Below are 24,896 nucleotides of genomic sequence, written 5' to 3'. Positions count from 1 at the left end.
TCTTCCTAATTAATTTTTTGTCTAAGAGATCTTGGATCTCCTTTTAGCAGGTTTCTTGGAGCTCTTGGCTCATTTTTATGGGTCTTGCCTTGGTTGGGATGTTCTTTTCAGAGAACTCCTTTTCATAAGGTAATTTGACTATGTGTCTCTTCCTGTGCCAGAAAGCATCAGGGAATTCAGAACACAGGTTGTTTTCTATTTGATTTTTTAGCTTGCTTATTTGACTCTGTGTTTCTTTCTTCTGTAGGGTTTCTACAGTCTTGATATGCATTATTTCCTGTTTCAGGTGTTTCAAATGCTTTTCTTTGGACTTAATTCTATTAATGGAGGGGTCTTTTGTTATAGCTAAGGTTTTTAGATTCTTAATTTGCTCTATATCGGAGGGTTCTAAGAACTCGAAGCTAATCTTTTGTCCTCCAATCTTTGTGGTTAACCCTAGGTTTCTCACTTTAAAGGACTTTATCAATTCAATGAAAGGTTGCCATAAGATTACTTGGCTATCTAGGTCTTTGACAAGTATGAAGGGCTGTTTGAAACATACCCCTTGATTGCATATGTGGACTTCTGGAAGTTTGTATTGGACGTCTAGGTAGGCCCCACTGGCAGTGGTCAACCTCTGTTTAGTCCTTTGGTAGTATTGGATAGGGACAAGTCCCTCTTGGATGCAATTCAACTGTCCTCCTGAATCAATCAGGGCTACAGAGGTAAATTTGTATGATGAGTCAATAGTCAAGTTGACTTTGACAAACCATTTTTGAGGAGAGATACTCTCAACGTAGCTTGTTTCTGTTTCCAGATTCTCAGGGGTTTGTTTGGATTTCCCTTTAAGTTTGATTAATTCGTCTTTTACCTCTTTGATTTCTCTTTTCAATTCTTGGGTCGTGATTTCTAGGTTTGTGATCCTAGTCTTTTCTGATTTTTCAGTAGACTTTTGCTTGTCAAACCTTTTAAACACTTGATTAATATCATAGGGTTTTTGTCTTTCTTTGTTTTCCCCTAAAGCCTGTCTGGCTTCTTCAAGGCATTGTTTTCTGACTTGGACGTCAACAATTTGTTCAATCGCATCAAAGAATGATTGCTTAATCATTCCAATGCTTTTGGTTTCAGAATATTCTTCAAAGGAAGAATATTCATTTATAGCATTTGTGACACAGTTGCATGCAACTGCATCGAGTTCAGAGTCACTGCTGGACTCAGTGTCTTGATTGATTTGGTTGACATCATAGAAGATTTCATCTTCTAAGTCATCTGAGTCTAAGTCAGACTCGGCAAAGATCTTAAATATTTTTTGCTGGGTTTCTTGATCAAGGTTCAGCAGGCTCACCTTCTTGGCTGCCATGCAGTATTTTGCAATGTGGCCTAGTTTGCCACAGTTAAAACACTTTCTTTTATCTGAACTTGTTGAAAGTTTGTCTTTGGTTTCTTCTTGAGGTCTCTTTGATTGAAACCTCTTCTTCTTTGAATACCTGGGTTTGGTATAGAATTCTTTTGTAGGTTCTTTTGAATATTTTTTCCTAGAATGTCTTTTGTTTTTAAACTTAGAATGTTTTTTATCCTTCTTGTTTGAAGGGGGTTTTGAAACTGGGAATCCGTATTGTTCACAGAATCCACCTAGTTCTTTGTAAGACTTAGTTTCTTTTTTCATTTGTTTTGCCATTTTTAAATCTGTGCAAAGGGCTTTGCCCTCTTCGTGTATGGTGTTGATTAGGTCTCCATAAGTGAGATTTCCATAAGGGATCTCACCATTGTTTTCTTTTCTAAGTCTTTGTTTGATCTTCTCAGAGAAGACACTTGGAAGTCCAGTTATGAACTTCTCTTTCCAAAAGGGAGAGTTTGCATCCTCCCTGGTTAGAACCTTGATCATGAAGACATCTTTGTACCATTTGAAGTCGTGCAATTTTCTGCACCTTAAATTTGTTAATTGTTCAGATGATCTATCTTTTAATCTTGAAGGGTCTCCTAAGAAATACTTGGTTATGTTGTATATGAGGGTGTTGACTGCATCTTCAATAACCCTGTCATTATCTAAGATTATAACTCCGTCTTCAGTGGTTTGGACAACAGTCAAAACTCAATCTTTTGATTAACGGTTAGGACATAGTTCCACCATCCTTTGAGTTGGCCGGTGAATCCTGAAGCTAGGAGATCAGCAACGGCCTGGTCTGATGTTTCTTTTATCCGGTAGGCATTTGCTACCATGGTCATTTCTTGAAGTTTGTTAATGATATTGTATTCAGACATGCCATCTATGTTCCATTCATAGATGACACCACTTTGGTAGGAGGCCTGAGAATAAATTTCCCTTTTCTCCATTTGAAGGTCTGGGAATGTTGGTTTTGGGTAAGACCTTTGAAATTTTTCTTCTATTATAGCATTTATGGTATTTGATTCTTCATCAGAATCTTTGTGATTTATGACTCCAACGGTTTTTGTGTTGTCAGAAACTTGGGATTGATTTTAAGTCTCCTTCTGAGGAGTCTCAGGAATGACTAAGGCACTTAGTCTTTGTTCTATTTCTTTGAGAGCATCAATCTTGCTTAAGGCTTTTATGTTTCTTTGGTTTATGTTGTAAGGGGTGAACATTGGTCTTGAAGAACTTGGGAGGTCTTGTTTTAAAGAACTTGGTTTAATCCCCGGATCTGGATCTGGAGGATCAGGCCTACGTTGTACTAAGTCTTCAACCCTGGATAGTTGTTTTCCTAAGGTTAGAAGATGTTGATTTGTATAATTTGATAAACCTATGAGTTTTTTCTCAACCTCAGAGGCTCCATGTGTTGATCTAAAGGGTGTTGCAGAAATTTCTGCTTCATTTATAGTTAACTTGAGATTTGCTAAGGGCGGATGGACAGACTCTATTGTTTCATTTGTGTCTATCTTCCAGGATTTTGTTATTTTTTGGTTTGTGTTTAGACTACCAAATGGATAGTCAATCTTGTGTTGTTTTGCATGGATTTCTAAGTATGTGAAAAACTTGATATTAAATTTGTTACTGGTCATGAAGTCGTACCAGTGGACTCTAATTTTTGTTCTTTGTTCTTCAGGGATGGTTGCAAAGAACCAATCCTTCTTTTCTTTGTTCTTTGAACACTCAAAGTCTTTTCTTAACATTGGTTTATTAATTTCGAAGTCTTCTTCTACGAAGATGACTCCAACTCTTGTATCTGGTGTTGGTGTTTCCATTTGAGAGTGTTGGTGATTTTGGAGGCGTCGGAGTTGAATCAGACTCCTAAGTCTCAGTTTGGGTTTCAGTCTTGTACTCTTGGTACATCCCTTGCAGGATGTTTCCTTGTTGCCTAAGGCCAGTTAGGCGACTATTTGGATAACTGAAGTTTGAGGGTGTGTCGGAGTATGAAGCTCTAGCAGGTTGTTCTTTAGGTTTGGAGGATCCTACAGGCTCCTTACCCTTTGGGGTACCTTGGGTTCTATTGAATTTAATTGATACTTCTCCGTTGATAGTCTGAGTTATGTACTCAACCTCACGGTTGTCTATTTGGGGTACCGGAATCTGACATTGTAGCTTCCATTCTTCAGGGAACGAGATTTCGTCCCATTTACAGATTCTTAGGAGAATGGTCCTTGTATGTGCAAAGTCCGTCTCGATGTATCTTGTTCGACCTTTCTCAGATCTCCTTAGGGCTCTAGGGCTGGAAATCTTCTTCATGGCCTTGTACTGGATTCGATGAACCACAGCAATTGGGATGGATCCAGGCTTCATGTTGTAGCCATGGGTTTTGAGATTGATTTTGAGAGCATCTAAGATGTTCTCATCTTTTAAACCTAGACTTATGTCTGGGTAGCAGTTGAAGTGCACGGGTCCGTAGCACATACTGGTCTCTATGGCTCCGATCAGGGAGTAGTCGAACTTGAGGAACCTAGTGTCTCTTAGGGCTAAGAGGACAGAGGTATTGAGTCCTTCCCGGTGAAGGGGTTTGATTGCTACTTGAATTAATCCGATGTGGATGTAGTTGTATTTTTGTTTAAGTTCTTGGAGACTTTTGGGGTTAAGCAGGCAGATTTCTTGCATATTTGGGCTGTAGTCTATTGTTTGTTCCACCGTGCTGATGGCTTCAGTGAAGTTGATTAAGTCTTGTTTATAAACTTATTTGGTCGGAACTTTGGGGATGGTCCAACTTTGGAGACTTCTGTCTCTCTTTTGTTCTTCATTACTTATTACACTATAGTCGGAGTTCCAGTCTCCTAAGGTACTTGAAGATATTGTTCCGTCCAAATGGTCTATGATATGGGTACTATCCCCCCTTTAAAAGTGCATTTTACCTTTCTGAAATGGTTCAAGGCACTACCTAGTATTATACCGGCTTCTCCCGGACTTACAGTCCCTCTGCCGCTTTCACCGGTTCAGTGCTAGGTACTATCAGACTTATTCCACTCAGGAAGGGAACTTACAGATTTAAGGAAAGTCAAGTCACAATATATATATACATATATATATACAGTGGACCACCCTTCTTTTATACACAAACATGTGGGTTTATAAACACAGCTCAATTGCCCTTATACAATTTCAAATAATTTATATCCTTTCCACACAAAAGGTGATGTCTAGTGGATCCATATCCTCTACTGTCAAGTTGCCCGGTAGGACCGTGCTGCCAAGACATGGCAAGGCGAGCAATAACCGCCTTTAGTTAGGGACCGAGATCCTCTCCAATTCCTAATGGTGTGGCAGGGCGGCAGTGCTAGGTGGAGATGTTAACACCTGGTAGCTGCCGCATCCAATGGTCCGAGCTCATTGATATGGACCGTTGGATGCGCAACTGCTGGGTGTCAACATGTCCACCTAGCACTGCCGCACTGCCACACTTTAAGGAATTGGAGAGGATTTATTTTCTTTAGTTACAATGGGTATTGTGGGATTTGTCTTACAAAACATAAAAACCCATCCAAAATGCCCTAAAATTACCATCTTCTTCTTGGAACGTACTACTTTGCGCGATCGAAGCCAATGAGGGATTATGGATGGGTTGAAGCTCTTCAAAGGACTTTTGCGCGATCGAAGCCAGCTTATGCTTTAGGGGTGTGGGTGAATCGAATCTTCAAGGGTACTCAGCAATCGAAGCAAGAGACTGGACAAAAGGGTGAATCGACTCTTTGAAGGTACTCTCTCCCTCTTCCCTACTATCTGGTTCCCTTTCCCTTCTTGTGTATTTTCTTCTTCTTCTTCTTTTCCTTCTTTCCTATTCTATTTAATTTATGCTATGTTCTGGGCGTATCCGGCTTGATCAAACCCCTTGAAAGCCATTGAGTTATGATATTTTGGGTGAAGGGTATAATCCCCTAGACAATCAGAAACCCTAGAACTTTAGTTGTTGAAATTGATCCTATTGAGAGGTGCTTCAAGCATGAAAACCAGTGGATACTTCCCTGAAATCTGTAAATTCCTTCTTAGAAAGTTTCCTTGATTCCATTGTCACAATGAGGATTTTGCATTCAAAACAGTATGTTCATTAGCAACATTGCACTAGGTAGCAACTGAATGCTCCTTCCGCATGTTGTATTCGCCTTGTGGAGATTGAATCATCAATTTGTGTTTGAAAACAAGGATATTCAATTTTGTATGGGATCTTGCCTTTGTGTCAGACTTGGAAGAAAGATGAAAAGCAAGAGACGATGGCTTAGAGGGATCTTTTTTACATCGCACTCCTTTCAAACTGAAAACGCATTGTTGACATCCATTATAATGTTCTCAAGAATGGCATTCGTACTCATCCACCACAAGGAAATCGATCGAAGTATTTTGTATTTGATGTTACGACCTTCTTGCTGATATGATACCTCATCATATCAATTGTTCTTGTTTATATTTTCTTTCTAACTCTAGATATATTTGTAATAACTAGTTCAAACACATGATCATACCATCTAAACAATTTAAGTAATTTTTAATGGCTATATTTTACATTTCTTTTATTTAAAAAAACATACGTATAAAAATTATGTTGCCACTGGAATTTTACATAATTTTTAAAAAACACCAGAAATGATTTTGTTAAGTGCACCGCATACAGGTTTCTATTTTTTTAGTTACAGAAACTTTTTTTGTGTTACCATACAAGATTTTAAGACCTAGAAAAACTCAAAAGACACAAACACAAAAAACTGTGTCGGACCCAGAATCAATTTTTTAAAACAGAAACGTTGCCATACAGAGCCTAAAGTGTAGCTAGTTGGGCAATTATGAATAGCAACAAACTTAGATACAATTGCCCCCCATTAAAAAAAATCATGAGATATCCCAGAACGACAATCAGCCATTGACTTGCAGTACAAAAGCCAAGGTAATAATAGGGATATAAACGGATCAGATTCAGCATGGATAGTATCTGCATCAGCATCCACATCCACATCCGATTAGCTTTTGAAGGATTCAGATAGTGCTAAACGGATACGAACATGGATACGGATCAGATATTTTATCCGTTTACATGTAAATATAGCTTTTCAGATAGATATAGTTTATCTGTATCCACATTCATTTAGCTTTCGAACGGATTTGGATAGTGCTAAACGAATACGGACATGGATACGAAAATGGATTTCGGCTATTCATTTACCCCCCTAGGTAATAACCTAAAAATAATTATGCATAAATCTTGCCAACTTGGGACTGTAACCACTGCCCACATTGCTCTCAGTATTAATTTTGATCTACTCGCTAAAAGCTTTCAATGAAAAATCTCGTCATTGATTCATACTTCAAATACCTTAAAATTCCATGAGCAAAGAGACTTCAATAATAGTAAAACCAGTTTTCCACGTAAATTAACCATACATGCTACTTACAATAGTGGACCTATTGTCCAAACGTATTATGTATACCTCAAATTTATTGTCAATCATAAAAAATGCCGCAACAGAATCTGTACCTCAACCGGAAGGTGAAGAGATCATCACATCTGTGGTCATCCAGAACAACTTTTGTTTGAATAATCCTTGCCCCTACCCCGTTGCTGAATGGAAATGATGGATGACCAAACCTGCTACTAGCACTCAAAAGACTTGTCCACTGAACCTTTTCGCACTTATCCATTACCAACCACTCAATTGCTTCTGGATCTTTGAATTGTGGGAAGTCTTACCACCCTTGTCCTTGTAGGAATTTATGGAAGCAAGGGCCCTCCATCCCCCATGAGCTGCAGCTATTGCTCGCCGTCTCTGTTTGTTCAAGCGCTTCATCAATTCATCATCACTTTCATTGAGGTCCTGATCATCCACCTAAAACAAAAGGAACGTTAGTACATGGACCTTGCAATAGTTAGTAGTCATCCGGGTGTCATGGGGGTGGGGGAAGAGAAGTGGTACGAAGTAAGAAGACAAAACAACACTTTGAAGTTACAAATCAACATTGTTTCTCTTCCCCATTGAGGGGAAAAAGAATCACATTGTGCATAAGAATTTTCCCATCGCTTGATAATTTTTTTTTATCTTACGTGAAAAATAAGCCTTTCAGTCTATCTTTCTATCAATATCTATGTCTTCACTCCCTTGAGCTCTATCTAAATTATGTGCCGGCCCCTTGTGCTCTAGCTATACCCAAGTGTTTTAACTTGACAATTCTTTGTCATACTTGACCAAATCATGAACATGCATGACTGAAATGAGAGGAGGCAGAACTGTGCTGGGGGGGGGGGAGGGGAGAAGATACCTTTTGTAGCAAGAGATTGGGAGGCAGAGCAGGACAATTTCCTTCTCTCCATCTTCATCCTATTTCATTTACCCTATTTCTCTATCATAAATAACTATTGGGTAAATAACACCTAGGATACCTCATGTTTAGAAAAACTACACCTTGGGTACTTCACGCCCGATATATTAAGTTTGGGGTATCTCACGTTTCATAAATATTATGTTGGGATACCTCACGTTTCATAAATACCTTTTCTTTTCTCAATTTCAAATTTGCCCATAGATTTTATGTTTAGGGACAGTTTTTCCTCTTCTCTGGCCAATCTACCACAACATCCAACACCCACATGCAGTGAGCAAGGGAGAGATGCAAGAGTGAGACGGGGGTGACAGAGAGGGGGGGGCTGCGGGGCAATTGATTGTTGGGGCACAGCAGGTGGCGGATTAAGGGAGCAAGAGAAGGAGGAAGGGGAGGAAGTGTTGCAAGGTTCACAAAGAAGGGGGCTGCAATAGTTTATGGCAGAGAGACAGATAGAGAGGAACTGGGTAAGGGGGAAGAGAGAGAGCCAGTCCCTTCTGAAGCGATGACCGTAACAAAATTTGTGGATTCACTTTGTCACAACATAGACTGGCAGGTCACGGTGGTGAAGACCCTGTGCCCCATGGTCAGGTTCGTAGATGGTGATGACTTCATCGTTCATAATTCAATCTAGTCTAGGGTTTAAGAAGGAGAATAAGACAATGAAGTAAAGATTTATCTGTTTCTATCCTATCCCCTCCCCTATGAATATGTGATGCAAATTTCGTAGAGAAGGACTGAGATTATCTACGGTTTGGAACATAAAGAGAGGATTTATTGCATAAAAGTTTTGTACAAACTTTGATATGGTTAAGGAAGATGCAAGCTTGCAGTGTCTTCTTTCTCCCTTCAAGGTTTGAAAGTTTCTAGAGAGCGGGGGTACGGGAGGGAGCAGTGGAAGAGGGGGGGGGAGGAGAGAGAGATGCAGAGGGCGATGGGGGAAATAGTGGGTAGGCTCAACAGTGCTTCGCTCCTTGGAGATGGAAGCACAACTTAATCTAACCCTATCCGGCCAAAAGACCATGTTTGTTTCTTAACAAAGAGGAGGTGGTGGGGAGGAGTTTTCGGAGGTGATGGTATGGGAATCCGTGGAAGAGCTTAGGAATTTGTGATTTATCTTAGCTAACCAAGCTGTTTAATAAGATTATGAGCACACAAAATATGCCAAATGAATGGAGGAGAAGCATGTTTCCAAATTACAAAAATAAAGGTGATATTCAGAGTGGCAATAACTATAGAGGCATAAAACTAATGAACCATACTATGAAATTATAGGAAAGGGTTATTGAAACCCAACGGAGACAAGAAACTATTATTACGAAGAACCAATTTGGTTTTATCCCAGGAGGATCCACGACAGAAGCTATTTACTTGGGAGACTCGTGGAAAGATTAGAGATTGCAAGACGGATCTATGTATGGTCTTTATTAATCTAGAAAAAGCTTATCACAAAGACCCTAGAGTGTTAATTTGGCAAGTAATAGAGAAGAGAAGTGTTTCAAGTAAATAAGTGGACATAATAAAGATATGTGTAATGGTGTGGTGACTGTGGGGTGTCCAGGTAGTGAATTCCTAATTACAATTGGGTAGCATCAAGGATCAGCTTTAAGCCTTATTTGTTTGGACTAATAATGGTTGAATTAACCAGAGACATTCAAGATGAGGTTCCTTGGTGTATGCTTTTGTTGATAATATTGTTTTGGTGGATCAGACAAAAGCAGAGATTAATACCAAGTTTGAGTTACGGAGATCAACCTTGGAATCAAAATGTTTTAAGATAAGTAAAATGAAGACGAAGTACATAGTGTGTAACTTTAGTAATACACCGATCAGGAGGTGGTAAAAACTGATGAGAGGGAGATTCCGCAAAGTGTTTATTTTAGGTATCAGAGCCTAATCATAAATAAAGAAAATATAGAAGATCATGTTTCACAGAGAATTAGACTAGGGTGGATGAAATGGAGAGCTGAGTCTAGACTGTTGTGTAATAAACACATTCCTTAGAACTTAAAACAAAATTTTGTAGGACAGTCATACGTTTGACTATGATTTATGGTGCACAATGTTGGGCAGTTAAGAAACATTATATAGATAAACTCAGTGTAGCAGAGATGAGGATGTTGAGATGGATGAGTGGCAAAACTGGGAAGGATAAAGTAAGGAATGATCATATTACAACAAATTTGGGAGTAGCTCCGATATATGATAAGCTAAGAGAGTCATTTGATGTGGCATGGCCATGTTCAATGAAGGCCTTTGAATGCTCCGGCATGGAGGAGTGATTTACTTCGGATTGAAGGAACTAAAAGAGCCATAGGCAAACCTAAAATGACCCTAGGAGATGTGAGGAAAGAAATGCATAGGTTAGGCCTTGCATCAAGTATGACCTCAATAGAGCAGATTGGAGGGCAAGGATCCATGTAGTTGTACCCATTTAGTTGGTATAAGGTTGAGTTGTTGTTGGAATGGTAATGTAAGAATAGAACCTAAAAGGTCTAATCCTAGGTAGGATGGAAATTGGTAAACAAAGTGAACAAGAGAAGTGAATAGTGGAACCCCACAAATCAATAACTTGTTGAGGCTGAAAATAGGACGAGTGATCCTCTTAGATGTAGGATGAAACCCCCAATTAGATGACCACGAACAGAACAGAGAAAAAAGAGATCGAGTATGGGGTAAGCCCCTGTTGTGATGGTTGACGATGGTGGACCTTGGCAGCAATAATTGATGATGAATACCAAGAGATCAATGTAAATAACTTGCAAAAAAACCCAGCAGCACTTGAAGAATCCCTTGAAATCGATTTGGGAAGATTCAGGCTTTGAAAACGCAGACAAACTTGAGATCAACGAGAAGGAATTCCTCTGGTCTGCAGCAGTTGTTGATGATGTCTTCTAGCAGTAATAGTAGTGGATTGAAAGGTTGAAAATACTCCAGCAGGTTGGCAGCAACTGTGGTTGAAAGAATCTCAACAATGGAGAAGAACTGAGGAGATCGATTATGGTACGAATGGGGGAAGGGATAGGTATCTCACCCTAGGTCTCTCACCTATCCTATCTCTGGATTTTACCATTGCATGAAGTAAATTTTTCTTCTATTAGTCAAATCATGGGGGCTCTCAAGGGCTGATACATGTCTTAATGGCTGAAACAAAAATAGACAATAAAGCCTAACTAGGATTCCCAATTAGGAGTACAATTCAAACATAGTTAGGAAACTAATTTCAAAAACATAACTAGGAATTATTTGAAAAAAAAAAACTAACTAGAGAATAAAACATCAGCCCACAATTTTTCTTCAGGTGTAGGGAAATTCCTACACCTGCAGTGCTCCCCTACACTTGTGGTTGTGCTTCTTGGCACACAACCTAGATACATTAAATGGACAAAATTAAAAAAACATCTGGAAAAGGGTATCCCAAACATAATATGTCAAACATGAGGTACCCTAGACACAGTTTCTGTAAACGTTAGGTACCCCTAGTGTAATTTTTCCATAACCATTAAAGGTGGAGCAATGCCTAAGGACAACAACAACAGTCTATGGACCTTAATTAAGTATCATTCTTAAAAAATCTTAATATCTTACATACCTTTAATTCCCTGCATTATATAATAAACCTAGGTTCCACTGTCTAAACTATGAACCCTGAATAAGAACTAGTTTTCTGAACTCTTTTCATAGCAATGAATAATATATCACATTTTGAATTTAATACTTTGGAACTTAATCTGGCCTCCTTAATAACATAAAATAATATTTTTATAATGACCAAATCTAACGGGTCTGAAAGGATCTGGTTGGAAATACCATATATGAACCATCTTGTAGCCTCAGAAACTTGGTGTCAACCTATTTGTGTAAGATTAATGACCCAAAGTAGTAGTCATCATACTCTTTTTAGATTGACAAGCATTGGAAATATTCCACTTCAGGCCATCTTGTTAGTCAAATCAGATGTCAGATAAAAAAACATCAAAAAATGAGATCAATGTCTCAAAATTGATAGATAATTAGGATACATCATGGGGTAGACTTGTATACAAAATTTGGGTCCTAACTCATCTGCCACATGGTAGATATTGGGTTGGACTAAATTACTACTTATTTAAGGTGTATTATGCTTCAAAATAGTATTTTGCATTCATCCTAAGCATATCCATGTGTTTCTCAAGTATTTCCATGTGTAGCTTTAGCGTATCTTGCGTCATTACAATACGTCTTTGAGATGTTTCTTAAAACCACCCTCTTAATACGCTGATCAATACTAATACGTTACACCTAGTATCTAGATAGAGCTTGATATATTTTTCTAGCTATTTTCTATGTTTATCGCTTTGGCTGACACATTATCTATATACATTTTTTATAACTTAAAGTTTTCTCATAGAATACCAAATCTGTAGCATACACGACTGAAATGAACCCTTTTGCTGCAACTATCTATTGAGGGGAATCCCTATCACTAAGGCACCAGCTGGAGATTTTATAATTTATGCCATCTGGAGTAAAATAACAACAAAGAAGCAATGAATTAATGCTTATGTCCATAACCTATGCAGATCTAACCTCTAACTCACTTTTAATCAGCAAGTCAACAACTACTTTTTAAAGAAAATGAGCAGGTTAGCAATTTGAACATTGGTTATCAATGGAAATAAGATAGAGTAGGCTCGCTTATAATCAATAGCATAAACAAATAACCAGGTTGGTTCCATGGTCTTCAACTAATGACTCTTTCATCTATTGAGAGGTTCTTCAAGCATGAAAACCAGTGGATGCTTCCCTAAAATCTAGAAATTCCTTCTTAAAAAGTTTCCTTGATTCCATTATCACAATGACGATTTTGCATTCAAAACAGTATGTTCATTAGCAACCTTGCACTAGGTAGCAACTGAATGCTCCTTCTGCATGTTTTATTCGCCTTGTGGAGATTGAATCATCAATTTGTGTTTGAAAAAAAGGATATTCAATTTTGTATGGGATCTTGCCTTTGTGTCAGACTTGGAAGAAGGATGAAAAGCAAGAGACGATGGCTTAGAGGGATCTTTTTTACATAGCTCTCCTTTCAAACTGAAAAAGCATTGTTGACATCCATAATAATGTTCTCAACAATGGCATTCGTACTCATCCACCACAAGGAAATCGATTGAAGTATTTTGTATTTGATGTAACGACCTTCTTGTTGATATGATACCGCATCATATCAATTGTTCTTGTTTATGTTTTTTTCAACTCTAGATATATTTGTAATAACTGGTTCAAACACTTAATCATATCATCTAAACAATTTAAGTAACTTTTAATGGCTATGTTTTGCATTTCTTTTATTTAAAAAAACATTAATATAAAAATTATGGTGCATGGAATTTTACATAATTTTTAAAAAACATCAAAAATGATTCTCATTAAGTGCACCCCATACAGGTTTCTATTTTTTTAGTTACAAAAACTTTTTTGTGTTACCATACAAGATCTTAAGACCTAGAAACACTCAAAAGACACAAACACAAAAAACTATGTTGGACCCAAAATCAGTTTTTTAAAACAGAAACGTTGCCATACAAAGCCTAAGGTGTTACTGGTTGGGCAATTATGAATAGCAACAAACATAGATACAATTGCCCCCATTAAAAAAAATCATGAGATATCCCTAACGACAATCAGCCATTGACTTGCAAAGACAAAGGCCAAGGTAATAATAGGGATATAAACGGATCGGATTCAGCGTGGATAGTATCCGCATCCGCATCCGATTAGCTTTCGAAAGATTCGAGATATTACTAAACGCATACGGACACGGATACGGATCGATATTTTATCCGTTTACATGTAAATATAGCTTTTCGGATAGCTATAGTTTAACCATTTCCGCATCCATTTAGCTTTCGAACAGATTTGGATAGTGCTAAACGGATACGGACATGGATACGAAAACAGATTTCGGCTATTCATTTACACCCCTAGGTAATAACCTGAAAATAATTATGCACAAATCTTGCCAACTTGGGATGTAACCACTGCCCACATTGCTCTCACTGATTTTGATCTACTTGCGAAAGCTTTCAATAAAAATCTCGTCATTGATTTATACTTCAAATACCTTAAAATTCCATGAGCAAAAGACTTCAATAATAGTAAAACCAGTTTTCCACATAAATTAGCCATACATGCAACTTACAATAGTGGACCTATTGTCCAAACGTATTATGTATACCTTCAAATTTATTGTCAACCATAAAAATGCCACAACAGAATCTATACCTCAACCGGACTGAAGAGATCACCACACCTATGGTCATCCGAACAACTTTTGTCTGCGAATAATCCTTGCCCCTACCCCTTCGAATGGAAATGATGGATGACCAAACCTGCTACTAGCACTCAAAAGACTTGTCCATCAACCTTTTCGCACTTATCCATCACCAACCACTCAATTGCTTCGGATCTTTGAATTGTGTGAAGTCTTACCACCCTTATCCTTGTAGGAATTTTAGGAGGCAAGGGCCCTCCGTCCCCCATGAGTCGCAGCTATTGCTCGTTGTCTCTGTTTGTTCAAGCGCTACATCAATTCATCATCACTTTCATTGAGGTCCCGATCATCCACCTAAACAAAAGGATGGTTAAAAGGATGCAAGCTTGCAGTGTCTTCTTTCTCCCTTCAAGGTTTGAAAGTTTCTAGAGAGCGGGGGTACGGGAGGGAGCAGTGGAAGAGGGGGGGGGAGGAGAGAGAGATGCAGAGGGCGATGGGGGAAATAGTGGGTAGGCTCAACAGTGCTTCGCTCCTTGGAGATGGAAGCACAACTTAATCTAACCCTATCCGGCCAAAAGACCATGTTTGTTTCTTAACAAAGAGGAGGTGGTGGGGAGGAGTTTTCGGAGGTGATGGTATGGGAATCCGTGGAAGAGCTTAGGAATTTGTGATTTATCTTAGCTAACCAAGCTGTTTAATAAGATTATGAGCACACAAAATATGCCAAATGAATGGAGGAGAAGCATGTTTCCAAATTACAAAAATAAAGGTGATATTCAGAGTGGCAATAACTATAGAGGCATAAAACTAATGAACCATACTATGAAATTATAGGAAAGGGTTATTGAAACCCAACGGAGACAAGAAACTATTATTACGAAGAACCAATTTGGTTTTATCCCAGGAGGATCCACGACAGAAGCTATTTACTTGGGAGACTCGTGGAAAGATTAGAGATTGCAAGACGGATCTATGTATGGTCTTTATTAATCTAGAAAAAGCTTATCACAAAGACCCTAGAGTGTTAATTTGGCAAGTAATAGAGAAGAGAAGTGTTTCAAGTAAATAAGTGGACATAATAAAGATATGTGTAATGGTGTGGTGACTGTGGGGTGTCCAGGTAGTGAATTCCTAATTACAATTGGGTAGCATCAAGGATCAGCTTTAAGCCTTATTTGTTTGGACTAATAATGGTTGAATTAACCAGAGACATTCAAGATGAGGTTCCTTGGTGTATGCTTTTGTTGATAATATTGTTTTGGTGGATCAGACAAAAGCAGAGATTAATACCAAGTTTGAGTTACGGAGATCAACCTTGGAATCAAAATGTTTTAAGATAAGTAAAATGAAGACGAAGTACATAGTGTGTAACTTTAGTAATACACCGATCAGGAGGTGGTAAAAACTGATGAGAGGGAGATTCCGCAAAGTGTTTATTTTAGGTATCAGAGCCTAATCATAAATAAAGAAAATATAGAAGATCATGTTTCACAGAGAATTAGACTAGGGTGGATGAAATGGAGAGCTGAGTCTAGACTTGTGTAATAAACACATTCCTTAGAACTTAAAACAAAATTTTGTAGGACAGTCATACGATTGACTATGATTTATGGTGCACAATGTTGGGCGTTAAGAAACATTATATAGATAAACTCGTGCAGCGAGAGATGAGGATGTTGAGATGGATGAGTGGCAAACCGGGAAGGATAAAGTAAGGAATGATCATATTACAACAAATTTGGGAGTAGCTCCGATATATGATAAGCTAAGAGAGTCATTTGATGTGGCATGGCCATGTTCAATGAAGACCTTTGAATGCTCCGGCATGGAGGAGTGATTTACTTCGGATTGAAGGAACTAAAAGAGCCATAGGCAAACCTAAAATGACCCTAGGAGATGTGAGGAAAGAAATGCATAGGTTAGGCCTTGCATCAAGTATGACCTCAATAGAGCAGATTGGAGGGCAAGGATCCATGTAGTTGTACCCATTTAGTTGGTATAAGGTTGAGTTGTTGTTGGAATGGTAATGTAAGAATAGAACCTAAAAGGTCTAATCCTAGGTAGGATGGAAATTGGTAAACAAAGTGAACAAGAGAAGTGAATAGTGGAACCCCACAAATCAATAACTTGTTGAGGCTGAAAATAGGACGAGTGATCCTCTTAGATGTAGGATGAAACCCCCAATTAGATGACCACGAACAGAACAGAGAAAAAAGAGATCGAGTATGGGGTAAGCCCCTGTTGTGATGGTTGACGATGGTGGACCTTGGCAGCAATAATTGATGATGAATACCAAGAGATCAATGTAAATAACTTGCAAAAAAACCCAGCAGCACTTGAAGAATCCCTTGAAATCGATTTGGGAAGATTCAGGCTTTGAAAACGCAGACAAACTTGAGATCAACGAGAAGGAATTCCTCTGGTCTGCAGCAGTTGTTGATGATGTCTTCTAGCAGTAATAGTAGTGGATTGAAAGGTTGAAAATACTCCAGCAGGTTGGCAGCAACTGTGGTTGAAAGAATCTCAACAATGGAGAAGAACTGAGGAGATCGATTATGGTACGAATGGGGGAAGGGATAGGTATCTCACCCTAGGTCTCTCACCTATCCTATCTCTGGATTTTACCATTGCATGAAGTAAATTTTTCTTCTATTAGTCAAATCATGGGGGCTTTCAAGGGCTGATACATGTCTTAATGGCTGAAACAAAAATAGACAATAAAGCCTAACTAGGATTCCCAATTAGGAGTACAATTCAAACATAGTTAGGAAACTAATTTCAAAAACATAACTAGGAATTATTTGAAAAAAAAAAAACTAACTAGAGAATAAAACATCAGCCCACAATTTTTCTTCAGGTGTAGGGAAATTCCTACACCTGCAGTGCTCCCCTACACTTGTGGTTGTGCTTCTTGGCACACAACCTAGATACATTAAATGGACAAAATTAAAAAAACATCTGGAAAAGGGTATCCCAAACATAATATGTCAAACATGAGGTACCCTAGACACAGTTTCTGTAAACGTTAGGTACCCCTAGTGTAATTTTTCCATAACCATTAAAGGTGGAGCAATGCCTAAGGACAACAACAACAGTCTATGGACCTTAATTAAGTATCATTCTTAAAAAATCTTAATATCTTACATACCTTTAATTCCCTGCATTATATAATAAACCTAGGTTCCACTGTCTAAACTATGAACCCTGAATAAGAACTAGTTTTCTGAACCCTTTTCATAGCAATGAATAATATATCACATTTTAAATTTAATACTTTGGAACTTAATCTGGCCTCCTTAATAACATAAAATAATATTTTTATAATGACCAAATCTAACGGGTCTGAAAGGATCTGGTTGGAAATACCATATATGAACCATCTTGTAGCCTCAGAAACTTGGTGTCAACCTATTTGAGTAAGATTAATGACCCAAAGTAGTAGTCATCATACTCTTTTTAGATTGACAAGCATTGGAAATATTCCACTTCAGGCCATCTTGTTAGTCAAATCAGATGTCAGATAAAAAAACATCAAAAAATGAGATCAATGTCTCAAAATTGATAGATAATTAGGATACATCATGGGGTAGACTTGTATACAAAATTTGGGTCCTAACTCATCTGCCACATGGTAGATATTGGGTTGGACTAAATTACTACTTATTTAAGGTGTATTATGCTTCAAAATAGTATTTTGCATTCATCCTAAGCATATCCATGTGTTTCTCAAGTATTTCCATGTGTAGCTTTAGCGTATCTTGCGTCATTACAATACGTCTTTGAGATGTTTCTTAAAACCACCCTCTTAATACGCTGATCAATACTAATACGTTACACCTAGTATCTAGATAGAGCTTGATATATTTTTCTAGCTATTTTCTATGTTTATCGCTTTGGCTGACACATTATCTATATACATTTTTTATAACTTAAAGTTTTCTCATAGAATACCAAATCTTTAGCATACACGACTGAAATGAACCCTTTTGCTGCAACTATCTATTGAGGGGAATCCCTATCACTAAGGCACCAGCTGGAGATTTTATAATTTATGCCATCTGGAGTAAAATAACAACAAAGAAGCAATGAATTAATGCTTATGTCCATAACCTATGCAGATCTAACCTCTAACTCACTTTTAATCAGCAAGTCAACAACTACTTTTTAAAGAAAATGAGCAGGTTAGCAATTTGAACATTGGTTATCAATGGAAATAAGATAGAGTAGGCTCGCTTATAATCAATAGCATAAACAAATAACCAGGTTGGTTCCATGGTCTTCAACTAATGACTCTTTCATCTATTGAGAGGTTCTTCAAGCATGAAAACCAGTGGATGCTTCCCTAAAATCTAGAAATTCCTTCTTAAAAAGTTTCCTTGATTCCATTATCACAATGACGATTTTGCATTCAAAACAGTATGTTCATTAGCAACCTTGCACTAGGTAGCAACTGAATGCTCCTTCTGCATGTTTTATTCGCCTTGTGGAGATTGAATCATCAATTTGTGTTTGAAAAAAAGGATATTCAATTTTGTATGGGATCTTGCCTTTGTGTCAGACTTGGAAGAAGGATGAAAAGCAAGAGACGATGGCTTAGAGGGATCTTTTTTACATAGCTCTCCTTTCAAACTGAAAAAGCATTGTTGACATCCATAATAATGTTCTCAACAATGGCATTCGTACTCATCCACCACAAGGAAATCGATTGAAGTATTTTGTATTTGATGTAACGACCTTCTTGTTGATATGATACCGCATCATATCAATTGTTCTTGTTTATGTTTTTTTCAACTCTAGATATATTTGTAATAACTGGTTCAAACACTTAATCATATCATCTAAACAATTTAAGTAACTTTTAATGGCTATGTTTTGCATTTCTTTTATTTAAAAAAACATTAATATAAAAATTATGGTGCCGCTGGAATTTTACATAATTTTTAAAAAACATCAAAAATGATTCTGTTAAGCGCACCCCATACAGGTTTCTATTTTTTTTAGTTACAAAAACTTTTTTTGTGTTACCATACAAGATCTTAAGACCTAGAAACACTCAAAAGACACAAACACAAAAAACTATGTTGGACCCAAAATCAGTTTTTTAAAACAGAAACGTTGCCATACAAAGCCTAAGGTGTTACTGGTTGGGCAATTATGAATAGCAACAAACATAGATACAATTGCCCCCCATTAAAAAAAAATCATGAGATATCCCTAAACGACAATCAGCCATTGACTTGCAGTACAAAGGCCAAGGTAATAATAGGGATATAAACGGATCGGATTCAGCGTGGATAGTATCCGCATCCGCATCCGATTAGCTTTCGAAAGATTCAGATATTACTAAACGCATACGGACACGGATACGGATCAGATATTTTATCCGTTTACATGTAAATATAGCTTTTCGGATAGCTATAGTTTAACCATTTCCGCATCCATTTAGCTTTCGAACAGATTTGGATAGTGCTAAACGGATACGGACATGGATACGAAAACAGATTTCGGCTATTCATTTACACCCCTAGGTAATAACCTGAAAATAATTATGCACAAATCTTGCCATCTTGGGACTGTAACCACTGCCCACATTGCTCTCAGTACTGATTTTGATCTACTTGCTGAAAGCTTTCAATAAAAAATCTCGTCATTGATTTATACTTCAAATACCTTAAAATTCCATGAGCAAAAGACTTCAATAATAGTAAAACCAGTTTTCCACATAAATTAGCCATACATGCAACTTACAATAGTGGACCTATTGTCCAAACGTATTATGTATACCTCAAATTTATTGTCAACCATAAAAAATGCCACAACAGAATCTATACCTCAACCGGACGCTGAAGAGATCACCACACCTATGGTCATCCAGAACAACTTTTGTCTGAATAATCCTTGCCCCTACCCCGCTGCTGAATGGAAATGATGGATGACCAAACCTGCTACTAGCACTCAAAAGACTTGTCCACTGAACCTTTTCGCACTTATCCATCACCAACCACTCAATTGCTTCTGGATCTTTGAATTGTGTGAAGTCTTACCACCCTTATCCTTGTAGGAATTTTAGGAGGCAAGGGCCCTCCGTCCCCCATGAGCTGCAGCTATTGCTCGCTGTCTCTGTTTGTTCAAGCGCTACATCAATTCATCATCACTTTCATTGAGGTCCTGATCATCCACCTGAAACAAAAGGAATGTTAGTACATGGACCTTGCAATAGTTAGTAGTCATCCAAGTGTCATGGGGGTGGGGGAAGAGAAGTGGTACGGAGTAAGAAGACAAAACAACACTTTGAAGTTACAAATCAACATTGTTTCTCTTCCCCCATTGAGGGGAAAGAGAATCACATTGTTCATAAGAATTTTCCCATCGCTGGATAATTTTTTTTTATCTTACGTGAAAAATAAGCCTTTCAGTCTATCTTTCTATCAATATCTATGTCTTCACTCCCTTGAGCTCTATCTAAATTATGTGCCAGCCCCTTGTGCTCTAGCTATACCCAAGTGTTTTAACTTGACAATTCTTTGTCATACTTGACCAAATCATGAACATGCATGACTGAAATGAGAGGAGGCAGAACTGTGCTGGGGGGGAGGGAGGGGAGAAGATACCTTTTGTAGCAAGAGATTGGAAGGCAGAGTAGGACAATTTCCTTCTCTCCATCTTCGTCTTATTTCATTTACCCTATTTCTCTATCATAAATAACTATTGGGTAAATACCACCTAGGATACCTCATGTTTAGAAAAACTACGCCTTGGGTACTTCACGCCCGATATATTAAGTTTGGGGTATCTCACGTTTCATAAATATTTTGCTGGGATGCCTCACGTTTCATAAATACCTTTTCTTTTCTCAATTTCAAATTTGCCCATAGATTTTATGTTTAGGGACAGTTTTTCCTCTTCTCTGGCCAATCTACCGCAACATCCAACACCCACATGCAATGGGCAAAGGAGAAATGCAAGAGTGAGATGGGGGTGAGAGAGAAGGGGGGGGGGGGCTGCAGGGCAAATGATTGTTTGGAGCGCAGCAGGTGGAGGATTAAGGGAGCAAGAGAGGGAGGGAAGGGAAGGAAGTATTGCAGGGTTCACGAAGAAGGGGGCTGCGGGAGTTTATGGCAAAGAGAGAGATAGAGAGGAACTGGGTAAGGGAGAAGAGAGAGAGCCAGTCCCTTCTGAAGCGATGACCGTAACAGAATTTGTAGATTCACTTTGTCACAACATAGATTGGCAGGTCATGGTGGTGAAGACCCTGTGCCCCATGGTCATGTTCATAGATGGTGATGTCATCATCGTTCATATTTCAATCTAGTCTAGGGTTTAAGAAGAAGAATAAAACAATGAAGTAAAGATTTATCTGTTTCTATCCTATCCCCCTCCCCTGTGAATATGTGATGCAAATTTCGTAGGGAAGGACTGAGATTATCTATGGTTTGGAACTTAAGGAGAGCATTTATTGCATAAAAGTTTTCTACAGACTTTGATATGGTTAAGGAAGATGCAAGCTTGCAGTGTCTTCTTTCTCCCTTTAAAATTTGAAAGTTTCTAGATAGCGGGGGTGCGGGAGGGAGCAGAGGAAGAGGGGGGGGGAGGTGAGAGAGATGCAGAGGACGATGGGGGAATCAATGGGTAGGCTCGACAATGCTTCACTCCTTGGAGATGAAAGCACAACTTAATTTAACCCTATCCGGCCAAAAGACCATGTTTGTTTCTTAACAAAGAGGAGGTGGTGGGGAGGAGTTTTCGGAGGTGATGGTATGTGAATCCGTGGAAGAGCTTAGGAATTTGTGGTTTATCTTAGCTAACCAAGTTGTTTAATAAGATTATGAGCACACAAAAAATGCCAGATGAATGGAGGAGAAGCATGGTTCCAAATTACAAAAATAAAGGTGATATTCAGAGTGGCAATAACTATAGAGGCATAAAACTAATGAACCATACTATGAAATTATAGGAAAGGGTTATTGAAACCCAATGGAGACAAGAAACTATTATTACGAAGAACCAATATGGTTTTATGCCAGGAGGATTCACAACAGAAGCTATTTACTTGGGAGACTTGTGGAAAGATTAGAGATTGCAAGACGGATCTATGTATGGTCTTTATTAATCTAGAAAAAGCTTATCACAAAGACCCTAGAGTGTTAATTTGGCAAGTAATAGAGAAGAGAAGTGTTTCAAGTAAATAAGTGGACATAATAAAGATATGTATAATGGTGTGGTGACTGTGGGGGGTCAAGGTAGTGAATTCCTAATTACAATTGGGTAGCATCAAGGATCAGCTTTAGGCCTTATTTGTTTGGACTAATAATGGTTGATTTAACCAGAGACATTCAAGATGAGGTTCCTTGGTGTATGCTTTTGTTGATGATATTGTTTTGGTGGATGAGACAGAAACAGAGATTAATACCAAGTTTGAGTTATGGAGATCAACCTTGGAATCAAAAGCTTTTAAGATAAGTAAAATGAAGACAAAGTATATGGTGTGTAACTTTAGTAACACACCAACTGATCATGAAGTGCTAAAAACTGATGAGAGGGAGATTCCGCAAAGTGTTTATTTTAGGTATCAGGGCCTAATCATAAATAAAGAAAATATAGAGGATCATGTTTCACAGAGAATTTGAATAGGATGGATGAAATGGAGAGCTGAGTCTAGACTGTTGTGTAATAAACACATTCCTTAGAACTTAAAACAAAATTTTGTAGGACAGTCATACGACTGACTATGATTTATGGTGCACAATGTTGGGTAGTTAAGAAACATTATATAGATAAACTCAGTGTAGCAGAGATGAGGATGTTGAGATGGATGAGTAGCAAAACTAGGAAGGATAAAGTAAGGAATGATCATATTACAGCAAATTTGGGAGTGGCTCCGATATATGATAAGCTAAGAGAGTCATTTGAGGTGGCATGGCCATGTTCAACGAAGGCCTTTGAATGCTCCAGCATGGAGGAGTGATTTACTTCGGATTGAAGGAACTAAAAGAGCCATAGGCAAACCTAAAATGACCCTAGGAGATGTGAGGAAAGAAATGCATAGGTTAAGCCTTGCATCAAGTATGACCTCAATAGAGCAGATTGGAGGGCAAGGATCCATTTAGTTGTACCCATTTAGTTGGTATAAGGTTGAGTTGTTGTTGGAATGGTAATGTAAGAATAGAACCTAAAAGGTCTAATCCCATGTAGGATGGAAATTGGTAAACAAAGTGAACAAGAGAAGTGAATAGTGGAACCCCACAAATCAATAACCTGTTGAGGCTGAAAATAGGACGAGTGATCCTCTTAGATGTAGGATGAAACCCCCAATTAGATGACCACGAACAGAACAGAGAAAAAAGAGATCGAGTATGGGGTAAGCCCATGTTGTGATGGTTGACGATGGTGGACCTTGGCAGCAATAATTGATGATGAATACCAAGAGATCAATGTAAATAACTTGCAAAAAAAACCCCACAGCACTTGAAGAATCCCTTGAAATCGATTTGGGAAGATTCAGGCTTTGAAAACCCGGACAAACTTGAGATCGACGGGAAGGAGTTCCTCTGGTCTGCAGCAGTTGTTGATGATGTCTTCCAGCAGTAATAGTAGTGGATTGAAAGGTTGAAAATACTCCAGCAGGTTGGCAGCAACTGTGGTTGAATGAATCTCAACAATGGATAAGAACTGAGGAGATCGATTATGGTACGAATGGGGGAAGGGATAGGTATCTCACCCTAGGTTTCTCACCTATCCTATCTCTGGATTTCACAATTGCATGAAGAAAAATTTTCTTCGATTATTCAAATCATGGGAGCTCTCAAGAGCTGATACATGTCTTAATGGCTGAAACAAAAGTAGACAGTAAAGCCTAACTAGGATTCCCAAATAGGAGTACAATTCAAACATAGTCACGAAACTAATTTCAAAAACATAACTAGGAATTATTTAAAAAAAAAAAACTAACTAGAGAATAAAACATCAGCCCACGATTTTTCTACTGGTGTAGGGAAATCCCTACACCTGCAATGCTCCCGTACACTTGTGGTTGTGCTTCTTGGCACACAACCTAGATACATTAAATGGACAAATTTAAAAAAAAAACATATGGAAAAAGGTATCCCAAACATAATATGTCAAACATGAGGTACCCTAGACACAGTTTCTGTAAACATTAGGTACCCCTAATGTAATTTTCGCATAACCATTAAAGGTGGGGCAATGCCTAAAGACAACAACAACAGTCTTTGGACCTTAATTAAGTACCATTCTTAAAAAATCTTAATATCTTACATACCTTTAATTCCCTGCATTATATAATAAACCTAGGTTCCACTATCTGAACTGTGAACCCTGAATAAGAACCAGTTTTCTGAAATCTTTTCATAGAAATGAATAATATATTACATTTTGAATTTAATACTTTGGAACTTAATCTGGCCTCCTTAATAACATAAAATAATATTTTTATAATGACCAAATCTAGCGGGTCTGAAAGGATCTGGTTGGAAACACCATATATGAACCATCTTGTAGCCTCAGAAACTTGGTGTCAACCTATTTGTGTAAGATTAATGACCCAAAGTAGTAGTCATCATGCTCCTTTTAGATTGACAAGCATTGTAAATATTCCATTTCAGGCTATCTTGTTGATTAAATCAAATGTCAGAAAAAAAAAACATCAAAAAATGAGATCAATGTCACAAAATTGATAGGTAATTAGGATATATCATGGGGTAAACTTGTACACAAAATTTGGGTCCTAACTCATCTGCCACGTGGTAGATATTGGGTTGGACTAAATTACTACTTATTTAAGGTGTATTATGCTTCAAAATAGTATTTTGCATTCATCCTAAGCATATCCATGTGTTTCTTAAGTATTTCCATGAGTAGCTTTAGCGTATCTTGCGTCATTATAATACGTCTCTGAGTTGT

Source organism: Telopea speciosissima, chromosome 3 (genome assembly GCF_018873765.1).
Source record: "Telopea speciosissima isolate NSW1024214 ecotype Mountain lineage chromosome 3, Tspe_v1, whole genome shotgun sequence".
NCBI lineage: Eukaryota > Viridiplantae > Streptophyta > Magnoliopsida > Proteales > Proteaceae > Telopea > Telopea speciosissima.
Note: the sequence above shows the minus strand (reverse complement) of the source record.